General features: G+C 45.8%; 1 pseudogene across 1 annotated transcript in view; it reads left to right on the forward strand.

The window, feature by feature from the left end:
* LOC309816757 (ectonucleotide pyrophosphatase/phosphodiesterase family member 7-like) overlaps positions 1–10,907 on the forward strand; it is a 30,693-nt pseudogene extending 19,786 nt beyond the window's left edge. The window contains exons 3-6 of the transcript in view: positions 6,304–6,930; positions 8,145–8,170; positions 9,382–9,598; positions 10,720–10,907. The product of the transcript in view is annotated as an ectonucleotide pyrophosphatase/phosphodiesterase family member 7-like (transcript). The remainder of the gene's footprint in view (positions 1–6,303; positions 6,931–8,144; positions 8,171–9,381; positions 9,599–10,719) is intronic.
* The last annotated feature ends 4,181 nt before the right edge of the window (positions 10,908–15,088 follow it).

The following is a 15,088-nucleotide window of genomic DNA, read 5'->3' on the forward strand; positions in this document are numbered from 1 at the left end:
TCTGAGTCTCTTCCAGGCAGGCTTTGTGGAGACTGATGCATTAACCTTTAATAGGACTAAAATGTTTTCCATCAGTGACATTAATACTGCCAGAGTCCATCATGATTCATGAGAATCAGTGTCCCTTGGCAGACGATGCCTAGGAGACGGGATTCCCAACCACCTTTGTCTCCACCATCCACGGTCCACGAGTGTATCCACTCCATCAGGACTTCCCTAATGGTCAGGCTATGAACAGAGAGGCTCCAATGAGAGCAGGCTGGGATTTTAAATGAGCTCCTGGGATAACTGAACCTGATCAATGGCTGAGATGTTTCACCAAGTTCAGTAAGCCCTAATTCTCAGAGAAAGGCGGACAGCCATGACTGTGAGACCCAGGAAAACCATAAAAACCTAGGAGCATGTTTCTCCTCTCTATGGAAAAGCCACAGAGCATATTAAGATGTGAAATGGCAGAGGGATGATGTGGGTGAGATTCTCATGTCTTCCAAGACAGGACCATGGTAGGCTACCACCAGGAGGGGATTTGGAGAGAGGGTGGGGAGGGCAGCTACAGTTCTCGGTGTCAGCCAGGTCTCCAGACAATAGCTTCCAAACTTGGAAGAAGTGTGAGAAAGAGGGTGCCGTCAGCTTCTGCTTAGAAAAGTATTAATAGAAACATAATGCATCCCAGTATTGGCTCAAGCCGTGTCTATCACACATCATAAAGATTCTGAGAATAATAATCCGACCTCCAAAAACGTGTGGGAGGGGGAGAAAACACAGAATCTTGGCCATCTAGCTTCCTTCTGTTCAGTGACGCCTCCAGAATACAGAAAAGCAATGAAAACACTCAGAACCAACCTCAACTTCTGAATTTCAAAAACATGGAGTCCATCTCTTTCCTCTCAGCCATTCCCTAGAACAAGTAACCAACTCCTTTCCCTTAACCATTAAACATACTCTCCACCAAAGCACAACTGTGATGAACACTTCACAGGCCTTCCTAAAACCCGTGCGCTTTTTGACATTAATTCAGTCCCCTAAAAAAGGAGACAAGACAGAAAAACCCAAACTAGGAGACAAGACAGAAAAAACCAAACTAAAACTCCTTCCTTAATGATTGGTTCTGAAGAGTTTTGGTAGATTCTGTACAAAACCCAACAGTCAGGCTTTGCCATAAGAAGTACCAACTCTTGGCGGGTTTTGGGGGGGTTTTTTTTGCAGTACGCGGGCCTCTCACTGTTGTGGCCTCTCCCGTTGTGGAGCACAGGCTCTGGACGCGCAGGCTCAGCGGCCATGGCTCACGGGCCCAGCCGCTCCGCGGCATGTGGGATCTTCCCAGACCGTGGCACGAACCCGTGTCCCCTGCATCCACAGGTGGACTCTCAACCACTGTGCCACCAGGGAAGCCCCCAACTCTTGTTTTAAACCAGCAACTTAAGAGTAATAGCCACACTGATGCAACATTACACTAAGGAAGGATAATGCACCCAGTAAAACTAGCGATTTTCCAACTGTTATTGCTACTGGAAACACTGATTATGCTAATTAAAGGGTAGAATAGTAAATACCCACTCTTTTGCATCCAATTAAGTGCTGAGATTGTTTCTCAGAAGTATCTGTAGAAAATAGCACTTTTGCTTATCACAGGTCCCAAATAAACAGAGTCAAATGTTGTGTGTGTGTGTGTGTGTGTCTGTGTCTGTGTGTACACATGCTCACACACACATTTCTCTCTGAAGCTCATTTCACAAAGCAGCATACATCCTCAAATTCCTATGGGACCAAGTGAGAAAAATCATAGTTTCCTAAGACTACAGCTTGGGATATCTTTAAAGAAAGAGTACGTGTTGAGGGACTTCCCTGGTGGCGCAGTGGTTAAGAATCCACCTGCCAATTCAGGGGACACTGGTTCAACCCCTGGTCCGGGAGGATCCCACATGCCACGGAACAACTGGGTCCATGCGCCACAACTACTGAGCCTGTGCTCTAGAGCCCGCAAGCCACAACTACTGAGCGCACGTGCTACAACTACTGAAGCCCATGTGCCTAGAGCCCATGCCCCGAAATGAGAAGCCACCGCAGTGAGAAGCCCGCACACCTCAGCCAAGAGCAGGCCCCGCTCGCTGCAACTAGAGAAAGCCCACATGCAGCAGCGGAGACCCAACTCAGCCAAATAAATAAATTAAAAAAAAAAAAAAAAAGAGGGCTTCCCTGGTGGCGCAGTGGTGGAGAGTCCACCTGCTGATGCAAGGGATGCGGGTTCGTGCCCCAGTCCAGGAAGATCCCACATGCCGCGGAGCGGCTGGGCCCGTGAGCCATGGCCGCTGAGCCTGCGCGTCCGGGGCCTGTGCTCCGCAACGGGAGAGACCACAACAGTGAGAGGCCCGTGTACCACAAAAAAAATAAATAAATAAAAAATAAAATAAAAATAAAAATAAAAGAAAGAAAGAAACAATATGTGTTGAGAACACAGCACAAGAAAACAATTTCAAGTTAGGAACATCTGAGATTTAACATGCAAATACTTAACTGGATATGCAGGGCTGCCTAAGACCCTCACAATGTCAATGTCAGCTTATTCTAAATAATAAAATAGCCAGTCAAACTATGTTCTACAAAACGTTAGAAGCTTCATCCTTCCAGTCAATTCCATACTTGACAGCAAAGTCAATTTACATGGATGTTAAAGTACCGTCGCTAAAAACTGAGAATTATGTCTAATGCCAATCAGAAATGCAATAAATATTAGAGGATTTGCAAGTTAAAGCAACCATAAAAATTCTATTATCAGAAAGGAAAATGAGTTACCTGTAGAGGTTACAAATAAGATGCTAGAACCCAAAAGCGAAAGCATTTCTGTAACTATTTCCATAAGTTAATCAAGAGTGAGAACAGGATGGGTTTTCCACCCCTAAAAGGAGACATGATTCATGCATTCATTCAACACACATTTAATCAGCAGTCAGCACTTACTCTGAGCCAGGCCTGTTCTAGGTCCCAGGAAAAGTATGTTCAACAAGATCAGCACAGCCCCTGATTTCCCAGAGCTCACATTCTAGAGGAGGGAACTAGATAGTAAAAAAGTAAGCAAATTAAGGTAATTTCAGGTTGGGGAAAGTGCTTTAGAGAAAATAAAACTGGATCTCAAAATAAGTAATGAATCTGGAGGGCAGAGGGGACAATATTTCACCTACAGCTATGGATAGCAGAGCTTCTGGAACCTTGCAAAGTACTTAGTATTAAGACTTCTGTCTTAAGTCAAGCTTCCTAAAAGCAGAGCCTGAGGCAGGGATGTGGTGCTCATAATGTATTAAGGGAGAGTTCTCAGGAGATGGGAGTGAGGAAAACTGACAGGGCAGGAGGAGGACCTAAGTGAGATGTGGCCTCAGCTGGAGACCAGCTTCAGCCTGATCTCACAGGGAGCACTGGAACATGAATTGCACCCCCAAGTCATCCCACCCTGAAGCCAGGGAGCTGGCTTTATGTCCTGATGTCAGTCACTGGCCATGAGCTGCTGGGGATAGAGGAGCAGTACAGGATACCTACCTGCCCAGGTGAGGCAGGACTTGGCCACTTGGCAAGGGAATTTTCCAGAACATGAGGGAACTGAGAGACATTAGCAGCCACCCTCATGGAAATGGGTGTGGGTGCAGGCCCAGTAAGGGGATCTGGGTGGGGTACCAACAGCATCCCCTACAACTTCCAAATTCGTTTCCTGCTTCTCTCTCTCAAATGGTACATGGGAAGTTTTGGCATTATGCTTAGTTATAATTTTCTGCCCATTTGTAGACCAGATAGCCACAACCCAGGTGCCACTATCCCACAATTCTTCCCTGTAATTTGTTCTCCATACCAAATTGACACCGTTACACCAGCGCCTTCTCTTGGTTTTTTTTTTGTTTTGTTTTGTTTTGTTTTTTTTTTTTTGCTGTACGCGGGCCTCTCACTGCTGTGGCCTCTCCCGTTGCAGAGCACAGGCTCCGGACACACAGGCTCCGCGGCCATGGCTCGCGGGCCCAGCCACTCCGCGGCATGTGGGATCTTCCGGGATCGGGGCACGAACCCGTGTCCCCTGCATCGGCAGGCGGACTCTCAACCACTGCGCCACCAGGGAAGCCCCCTTCTCTTGGTTTTTTAAAGCCAATGAACTGTACAGTGTTTTTCAGAACATCCAAATCTTGGGTGATACAAGAAGTGTCTCAGAACAGCCCTCAAGTTAATAGCCAAGATGAAGGAAAATACTTGCTCCCCAAATAAGCAGGTCAGTCTTTCATGGAACCAGAAATCTATCAAGCTCATACTATGTGCCAGTCCTGGTTGAGGAGCTGCTTTAAAACAGAAACTATTTAGTGAGATGGGTCCATCTTATTGTTAACTTGTTGGTGAGTGTACATAAAATTATTTTATTTTCCTAACAATTTTACCAAGCTATGTCAAAATCTAGCTATCTGCTGGGGAGCAAATCACTTAATATTTTCATGACTTTGAAATCACTTGTGTTGTTAACACAGCCTCACTTTCGGTCTGAAGACTCAGTTTGGCTCAGAATAAATCCTTCATCTGTAACCAAGACAAAGCTCTGCTCCCCCGCATGCTCCCTACCCTCACTGTAAACCCTCTGGTGGCCCCAGCAGCCTGGGGTAGAAGGAGTATGGTCTACTCCTCTCAGGCCCCCCCATACCTCTTTCCCTGGCTTACGCACTGGTGACAAGGAGAGGGAAGAGATGGCAGCTCCTCCCGTGATGGCTTGGTGGTAGGCCAGGGCCCTTTTCCTGTTGGCTGTTATCTACTGCCCTGTGTAGTTGCCCATGGCCTGACATAGAAGGTAAAGGTCACTGGGCCCCAATGACAAGGGCTTCAGGGTCAAGCAGCAACCCCAGGCCCTGCCCAGGCCTTATAAGACTCAGCTGCATTTCATGGCTGACCCACCCCATTCCTCTGACGTAAGGAATCCCATGCCCCATGCTGCAGCCATTTCTGCCATGACTGGAGGCTCCAATCTCATCTTCCTTCTGCAGACCCCAACCTTAGGGTCTACAGGCACATTTCAGATCCACCTTCAGGACCCCTCAGGAGACAGGAACTGGAGGAGATAATCATTGCCCCCTCTTCGTCTGACCATGCAGTCTGGCCCATTGCTCTTTGTTCCTCTCCAGGAAACTAAAAGCTGAGCTCATTGAACACTAACTAACATGCTCCACATGCATTTAGTCCTCACAACCACCCCACGAGGTGGCATTAACATCCCCGTTTTACAGATGAGGAAACAGAGGTGGAGAGCATCTGAGTGACATGCATCCAAGTGGGAGAGAAAAGATAAACCCAGGCAATCCAGCATCGAGCACACCTTTAACTGCCCTATTGTCTGCCTCTGGGTTGGGCGTCAAGCCCAGTGGCTGAGCAGACATCTGCAGAGGGAACAAGATGACAGTCTCCCCTTCATACAAACACCCTCCAATTTTATAAACATTATACATGGGAACCAATTAGGCAGATTCTCCCCTCTCCAACAGCCCCAGAGGAAATCCACAGATCTTATCTCATGGGCTCTGACTGAGACCTGGGCCCAAGGCTGAACCAATTGCTGTGGCCAGGGGATGCAGCATCCTCTGACTGGCCAGGCCAGAGCCACATCCCACCTCTGGAGCCTGATGTGGACCCAACACAACTTGCACGGAGCAAGAGTAGGGAGGAGAGCCACCAGGGGATGTCAGATGCTCCAAACCAGCAGACAGGGGAGGGGGTGCTGGGCAGGCAATCATAATAGCTGTCCACTGCACACACCGGGGAAGGCTTGTGGTGGCTTCTTAGGTCTAGAGACAAAGAAAAGAGTGCCTACTATGGCCAAAACACAATGCCCAATACTTTATCTTAAAGTTACCTGGATTAACCCTCACAAAAATCCCATCAATTTTTTGGCATTTTACAGGTAGGAACATTGAAGCACTAAGAGATTAAACTTACTCACCATCACCAGCTTAGAAAGTGCCATTTTTCTTCCATTCTAAGGCACTGTTTTTTTCATTTTGCAGTCCCAAATTGGAACGCATACGCCAGTCACTGGAGTGTCATGGTTTCATAGGCAGCATTTTTCTTCGTAGGAGCACATAACATAACGGCACTTCTCACAGTTAACGGTGTTTTAGATTCCATGAGATCCTGGTGATGCCAGGAACGAAGCCCAATCCTGTCTGACTCTGAAGCCACATGTTTTCCATACCTTTGGACTGGGGCAGGGATGCTGACACGTTGGACTTTGCACATTATGAGAAAGATAGGAGAAATGGCCCTGATAGACTTTTCTTCTTGCACTTGCAGGGGAGGAAAACAGCGTCATTCCACTATCCCGAGGGAGGCGCCAAGTACAAAGGGGAGGCCGTCCAGCGGTCCCTGGTGGAGCCGTACACCGACCCAGATAGCAACGAGACGGAGTGGAGGGAGAACATCGATACCATCATGAACTGGTTCAGTAAGGAAGACTTTGACTTCGTGACTCTGTACTACGGAGAGCCAGATAATGTGGGACACCGCTTTGGGCCCGAGACAGAGAACAGGAGGGTAATGACTCAGCAAATCGACAGAACCATCGGGTACCTGTTGGAAGCCACTGAGAGGCACAGCTTGACTGAGCACCTCAATGTCATCATCACATCTGACCACGGCATGACCACTGTGAAAAAGAAGCCCAAAGTCACCGAGATCCTCCTGACAAACTACATCAGCTTCAGGGACTTGGTCAAGTTTGATATTGTAGACTATGGCAGCTTTGGAATGCTCCTGCCCAAACCAGGGCAAGAGGAAGCCGTTTACCAAGCGCTGAAAAATGCACACCTTCACCTCAATGTCTACAAGAGGGAGGAATTTCCAGAACGCTTCCATTTTGCCAAACACGAGCAGGTCTTGCCAATTGTGATGTATGCCGACTCTGGTTATAACATCAATGGGGTGAGTAGATTCTAAAATGAATAAATTCCATCTTGAATTTGGAAGGCAGTCACTAGGGAAGGACCGTTCTGAAAAAAATTAACACATAAGTTCATGCATGATGAGTCACAACCCACTGTTTTCCAAGTGTTCCCCACCCCCCACCCCACATCCCAGACAACCCATCCTGTCCCACGTTACCATTATGCAATGATAATGACACACATCCCTGACCAAGGTTAAGTGTCCAGGGCTATGTTAAAAATTTAACATGAGTTATTTCATTTTTGTCTTCCCAACAACCCTAAAGATAGGTACTCTTATCTCCCCATTTTAATGAGGAAGAAACTAAAGCTAGAGAGAAGTGATTTGGGATTAGAAGTGTAAGGCTGATGTCTGAACCCAAGCCTATGTGTTTGATCATTATGCACAGATCACCAGGAGATTGACCCAAAAAAACACCTTCTGGTTCCCATTTGCATATATCCAGAAAAAGGCAATCCTTAAAAATTTATACACAGATGCCCACAGCAGCATTATTCATAATAAACAAAAGGTGGAAACAACCCAAATGCCCATCAACTGATGAATGTGTAAACAAATTAGGGTCTATCCATACAGTGGAATATTATGTAACAACTAAAAGGAAACGAAGTACAATACATGTTATAATTTGAATGAACCTTGAGAACATTATGCTCCGTGAAAGAAGTCAGATGCAAAAGACCACATATTGTATGATTCCATTTAAATGAAATGTCCAGAATACACAAATCTATAGACACAGGGCATAGACTTGTGTTTGTCTAGGGCCAGGGGAAGTTGGAGTGAATGGGGAGTAACAGCTGAAGGGTACAGGCTTTCTTTTGGGGGGATGTAAGTGTTCTAAAATTGGTTGTGATGATAGTTTCACAACTCTGTGAATACATCAGACATCACTGAATTGTATACTTTAAATGGGTATATTGCATCATTTATGAATTATATCTCAACAAAGCCATTATGAAAAAAATAAGGAAGCCTAGAGAAGAAAGTACCAAAATCAATACTAATTGTGAGACATAAGTGAGGTCTTTTTTTTTTTTTAACTACTAACCAATAATTCATGGCAGAACAAAGTTCAGGTGATGTTTAAACATCACATGACAGAAGACCATCCCCGGTACAGTTTGAAGAATCCTTGTCTAAGGCTATGAACAGGAGTCAAACATTATGTTTGCAATCTGTATACTCAGCTTGCTACAAGTCCAGAGTATAACAGGTATGGGAAAACTCATAAGCTTATTGTTTATTGTTAGTGGAAACATTCACAGTAAAATGCAACACTTTATTGGTATTGTGTAATACTTCAAGTGGCCTGGAGCTAATAAGGCCTTGCCAAGAAAAGATTCCATAGTCACTGGCCTCTTTTTAAACCTGGTTCATGATGTAACAGGTTGAGAGGGATGTTAAGACATTTAATCAAACAGTCATATTCCCAGAGTGACCAACCAGACAGTCTGAGGGACAGGATGCTGTGATCAGTTTAATCTTCCAGAAAACTGACCATTAGACAGAAAATCCTTTGGGCCTCAATGCTCTCGTTGAACCCACTTCTCAGATTCCCACCCACCTGCCTGCCTTGATGGGCGTGACTCTTCTCACTTCAGGACTGAGGAGCTTGCAAAGAACATGAGGCCGTCACTGGGGGGCACTTAACAGTTCTTAACAGGCTGCTCCATGGCCTCAAAGGCCATTGGACCACTTTCTTTAGACAGGTGAGGGAGCTTAAGCTGAACAGACAAGCGCTTTCTATACTGAACAAGCCAAATAGGAGACCAACTTTTCAATATACAGAGCATCACATGTCTTACATGCCAGAATATATGTTGGTCCTAAGAAAATATAAACAGTGCTATGCTGTGACTGATGTTACCTAGTCATTTGAAAAGGAGGACAGACAAAAACCTACCCAGCATTCATTAAACAATTACCTACAGTCCTTACTCCCTCCTCTCTAATCCTCTCCCTGACCCCAAAATGATGTAGATAGATAGATGCACTTCTGTGCCTTAAGAAACATACCTGGCTCTAGAACCAGTCTGGGTTCAGATACCTGCTCCAACACTGGCTACTACATGACTCAGGGCAGTTTCCTCAGCTGTAAAATGGGGATGATAATGATAGTGCCCTCACTTTATAAAGCATTCAGAACAATTCACAGTACACAGTAAGCCCTCTATGTTTAAGCCTATTATAACTGTCAGTATTACTATCTTAATGCTGTTTCTAATGGATATGTTTTTCTTTATTCTCTTCCTTAAAGATCTTCCATTCCTTCCTCTCTCTGCCACTGCAAACAGCAGTGTCCTTCCTTGTCATTTAAGTTTTCAAAGATTTCCTGGATCCAACAAGCATGACATTAACTAAAGGGCAGTTTTCTTTCAGGGGACTGGAATCTAAAATGGCTCTTTTGTTATTATTATTTTTGAGCAAATTATATTTCAACAAAGGAGATCATGGCTTTGATAATGTCTACATGGACAGGAAGATCATATTCAGAGCTTTTGGGCCAGATCTCAAGAAGAATCACCTGGCTGAGCCTTTTGACAGCATCCACATGTACCCCTTCATGTGGAAGCTCCTGGGGGTTACCCCTGTGCCCGACAACGGCTCCCTGGCAGTCACCCAGGAAATGCTTATATGACCAGTAGCCAGGTTAGATTAAAAAGCCACCACTAAGAGACTGGTAGTGTGTCCTGAGACAGAAAAGATTCAAAAGGGGGTTTCCTGAATGGGGGGAAAGTCAAGCAGAATAATCCTGTTTCCTGGCAGCTTCAGTGCCCCCAGCACAAGATTATCATCAGCAGCTCTGAACAGGTAGCAGAAGAAGTAGGAAATCCCTCGCTGTGTTGGTGACATTTTATATAGTGCCTTTGGGGCAAAAAGGAAGGCTCTCCATAGAGGAAGTCAGGTGATAATCCTTCTGAGCCTCAGCAAGCATGCGTAGTCTGCCCCCCAGATACCCCTTGTAGATTCTGAATAGCAGCCTTCCTTCAGCAACTCTGTGCATGCGGGTGCCTGGAGGAAAGAAAGCTGCTCACAGGGGAGGAACGAAGCCTTAGCACTCTACTCATGGCTAAAAAGAGGGGCAGGGGTTCCTGTAAATGAGGTTGAGAATTCTGAAGACTTCAAAATCCTAAATCTGGGTGATATAAAGGAAGAAAGGAAGCGTCTCTGGGAATTCATTTGTTTACAAACACTGGCCAGCTTTTCTCTTGCGGGGAGAGACTTAGAACACGGCCGGATGGTTTATCAGATGCTTAGAGCAACCACACTTAATTGAAATGGAGTACAAAGAACAGCTTCCTGCACCCTTTTCCTTTCTTCCAAGCCACTGCCCACAATCTTCTTGTGAATTTACTGGAAGCAGGCTGTTTTGCAGAAAACTAAGTGAATGGATGGCAATTCTCTAAGTTATTGAGAATTTTTTTTTACGTTTTAGAGTTTTGCTACAACTCTTTGGCCCCTACTGCCTGCCCCATAGTCCTGGGAGCCTGAGGCAAGGTGTGTTTGACCACCAGTTATGATAAGCAGGACATCCCACCAGCTGATTTTCAGCGAATTGGCTTTTGGCAAAGTGGTCACTAGGCAAATGGGTCATTTGGTGAATAGGTTGTTTAGTAAATAGGCTTTCAACGACTTGCCTTAAGAGATTTCTCTACAGTGAGTACTTTCTTGGGTTAAATGTACATTTTGTTTCCATAATTAATATTCACTAGCACCTCGATGGGAAACTTCCCAGGGACCCAGGAGCAGCCTCTTAATCAGATCATTTAAAACCATCTGATTTTTTATTAACAGGAGCAGACATGAAGAGGGCATCTGCTCTCCAAAACACAGCTATCGGTCTCGGGATTGTCGTAGGAGTTCTTATGGTTCTGTTTGTTGCTGGTGTGACATTCACGGCCTTTGGTTGGAAAAAAAGTGAGGAGTCTCTGCGGGTTTTCTGTGGTTGATCAGTGCACATAGTAATAATCCATTTCAACCACTTCCTGAGTGCCTAGGGGTCCAGCACTTTGACAACCCAGTAACCAGGGATATCCTCGTGGGCTTGCATCCTGGACAGTCATACAGGGCCCAGGACTCAGAACAGCCCCCAGCTTGGTCTGATCTCAAAAATCTTGATTTTTTTAACAAAGGCCCCATTTTCATTTTGCACTGGGCCCCAAAAATTATGTTCCGGTTGCATGCGTTTCCCAGGGCTGCTGTAACAAAATACCACACACTGGGTGGCTTATAACAACAGAAATTTGTTGTTTCACAGAACTGGCGGCTAGAAGTCTGAGATCAAGGTAGCCACATGATCCCTCTGAAATCTGTAGGAGAGAATCCTTCCTTGCTTCTCCTAGCTTCTGGTGGTTGCCAGCGATCCTCAGCATTCCTTGGCTTGTAGACACAATCTCTGCCTCCACCGTCACATGGCCAACTTCTCCCTGTGTCTGTGTCTTCACATGGTGTTCTCTCCTCTTATAAGGACACCAGTCATGGGATTTATGGCCCCCTGTATTCCAGTATGACCTCCTCCCATCTTAATAATACCTGCAGAGACCTTATTTCCAAATAAGGTCACACTCCTATGTACCCGGGGTCAGGACTTCCAACATATCCTTTTGGGGGAACACAGTTCAACCCATAACACTGGTCCTGCCACCAACCAAAGCATTCTATGGACCTGTTGCACCTTTTTCTACGTTTCCAAAGTTATATAAGGAGATTGAGCCTCCCGCAACCCTTATCACACCCAATCCTGACCATTCCTCTACGTTCAAAGAGCCCCTGACTCAACAGCAAGGGGGCCTCCTGAACACTGTAAACAGCCTAAGGAAAGTCAGAACTTTACTTAACCTTAACTCCATCACAAAGCCCACATTTAACGTAATTTATATTTGAACTATAAAATTTTCCTATAAGTTGAAACATGACCTATAAAGGTCTCTACACCCTGAAGCAACATTTTAGAAAGAAATCAGTTGGTCCTTTTCTACAGAAACCATTAGCCATAGGAGGGATAAAGGAAAAACCTCAAGGTACTGAGTGAATGGCCAGTCCCACAGCATAATTTCTAAAAGGCAACCATTCCATACAGTTAAAATGCATTAGCTTTTTATCATCATCATTAAAGAAAGCCTCAAATCCAGAGGCTGAATCTTTACTATAACATGCGCACATACACATATCCTCTGCCACTGACAGGACTGATTGGATATACCCTAATGCTTCTTGAAACATCAACACCACCTGGAATTTTCATTTTATGTTAAACAGCAGTCCTAACCTTCACTTACACCAGAACACACCACACCTGTGAGGTCCATGGGACATTACAAATCCCTTCAGTGCCTTGATCCTTCCAAGTTCAGATCTGAGATGTATTACCTTATGATCTTTGTCCCCACACCAAGAGCCCGCACACAAAGATAAAGGTATCTTCTGTGTGCAGGTCAGTGGTGTGGCCCACTCAGTGTTCTTCCCCAATCTGCTAGCCATCTATGGCATCAGGAAGGCTGGACTAGCCTAGATTTATTAATATCTTAGTATAACATCATGCAGTATCACTTACTCTGCTGTTAACTGTACATGCCCTTTTGCTCCTCAGAGGAAAGGTAATTAATAGCTATTATGTGTGTTAATAGAAAGTGTGGTATTTATGAGTTTAACTGACCCACTCCTCTTGGTGTTCACTGTCTACTGCAGGCAGAAAGCTGATCAAAACAGCACAGGTGAACCAGTACGCCTGACCAAGCTCTGACATCGTTCCTTCAGGACAAGATGCAACCATATCATATGTCAGGTGTTTCTACCCCAAGACGCTGTGACTCAAAGGATTTATGCAACATCTCAGACCCGGAAACCTTTAATTCCGTGTAAAAACACAGCAATAACCACAGTCCACCCTCTTTATAAATCAAGTGTTGACAGAATAAGGCAAACAATTTTTGTGTCAGATGCTGTGCTCACGTGATTCTGATGGAAGAACAGATATAAGAGAATAAATGCATTCAATTAGAATTAATTCTCCTCTCTCATTCTCATAGCTGAGCAGGGCTCAAGTGTTTCTCATCCGAAAGGGGTAATAAGACTTCATCTGTCCCCCTCATCTACCTTGTGCAAGCACATTTAACAAATTAGCTCCCAAGACACTTCCAAATGGAGTTTTATGAGAGATTTGTGAAGGTAAATGTATTAGACTTTGAACACAGTTCAAACTCCAGAGGCAGCACCAGTGCCTTTCCCTGTTCTGCTTTTCACTCAAGACATAATAAGGTCAAATGAAAGTAAATTTTTTTCTTTTCTTCCCCATCCCCACCTCTGTACCACTCTTACTCTTCTTCCGGATTCCTTTCCCTGCAAAGTCAAAGCTACTACTCTAAGCCCTCATAGTTCCATGTGCTCACCGGCGCAGTACATATTGCCATTGTACTTGTTTGTGTGATAATTAGTTCAATACCTACTTCCCGCACGAGACCCTGGGCCCCTGGAGAGCAGGAACCACTCCTGGTTCTTCTCACTGTTGCATCCTCAATGCCTGATAGTGCCAGGCACATAGTTGGCGCTTAATAAGTATTTGGTGAACGAAAGACTCTTATGGGTTAGAAACAGACCCTAACTGGGGTCTGGGGTTGGGGGATCAGGGGCTCCTACCTTGTGTTGGAGGACATCATTGAGAGGTCAATGAAATCGAGGGTAATCATTGTTAAATCCATCACACCTGTAGCCTGCCTTTACCGCTCAAGCTCGCTTTAGTTTTTGCTATAAAAGACTGGCAGGTCCTCTAAGCCTAAACAATAAGATGTAGCCTAAACAATAAGATGTTTGCCAGAGTTGTTTTCCAGGAACTTGGAATCAGCTGTCTCTAGTTCAAGCTGGTTAAGATTGGTTAGGACCACCGACCCTCCAACTGGGCATGCGGGAGTGTCCGTTCGTTGACCTTTGACGTCAGAGGGCCAAAAACCCCACCCTCAGAACCTGCTAACCATTTTCTGGACAAGCGTCCCATGAAGATGCCTGTAGCTCATTTGCACCTGCATGAAACGACCATTACCTCACATTTTTCCTATTTCCAATCGCCTTACCCCACGCCCTCCATGTCCTAGACTACCCTGCTTCTTTAGCCCATAAATACCCCAGCCCCTCACCCACAGGGAAGCAGGTTTGAGATTTGTTTTCTCGTCTCCTCACGTGGCTGCCTTGTGAATAAACCCTTTCTCTGCTGCAAACGTCAGCGCCTCAGCGCTTGGCTTGCTGCGCCTCTAGCAAACGAACCTGTTGGATAACGAAGTGACCGGTTGACCCTCCGAGCTGGTCCCGGTCAACCAAGGTCTCCTCACCCCACCACGCCCTCAGAAGTACATTCTGCCCCCTGTTCCCACAACAGAAGTTGTTTCAAGAATGCAGCCTGGGGCTTCCCTGGTGGCGCAGTGGTTGAGAGTCCGCCTGCCGATGCAGGGAACACGGGTTCGTGCCCCGGTCCGGGCAGATCCCACACGCCATGGAGCGGCTGGGCCCGGGAGCCATGGCCGCTGAGCCTGCGCATCCGGAGCCTGTGCTCCGCAACGGGAGAGGCCACAACAGTGAGAGGCCCGCGTACAGCAAAAAAAAAAAAAAAAACAAAGAATGCAGCCTGGGGAATTCCCTGGCAGTCCAGTGGTTAGGGCTTGGCTCTTTCACTGCTGGGCCCTGGGTTCAATCCCTGGCGGGGGAACTAAGATCCTGCATGCCGCACAGCTCGGCCAAAAAGAAAGAAAACAAAAATGCATCCTTGAGAGAGCAATGTTCTGTGGAGATACTGGACGGTGTACTGACTGGACTCCGTTAAGGCCTCGCTATAAACTGTTAAGATTCTGGCAGGAGGGTGTGGAGAGGCAGGACGTCATTGAGAGGTCAATGAAATCGAGGGTAATCATTGTTAAATCCATCACACCTGTAGCCTGCCTTCACCACTCAAGCTCGCTTTAGTTTTTGCTATAAAAGACTGGCAGGTCCTCTAAGCCTAAACAATAAGACGTAGCCTAAACAATAAGATGTAGCCTAAACAATAAGATGTTTGCCAGAGTTGTTTTCCAGGAACTTGGAATCAGCTGTCTCTAGCTCAAGCTGGTTAAGACTGGTTAGGACCACCGACCCACCGACCTATTCT

This window comes from Mesoplodon mirus (assembly GCF_964341445.2).
Source record: "Mesoplodon mirus genome assembly, chromosome: 15".
NCBI lineage: Eukaryota > Metazoa > Chordata > Mammalia > Artiodactyla > Ziphiidae > Mesoplodon > Mesoplodon mirus.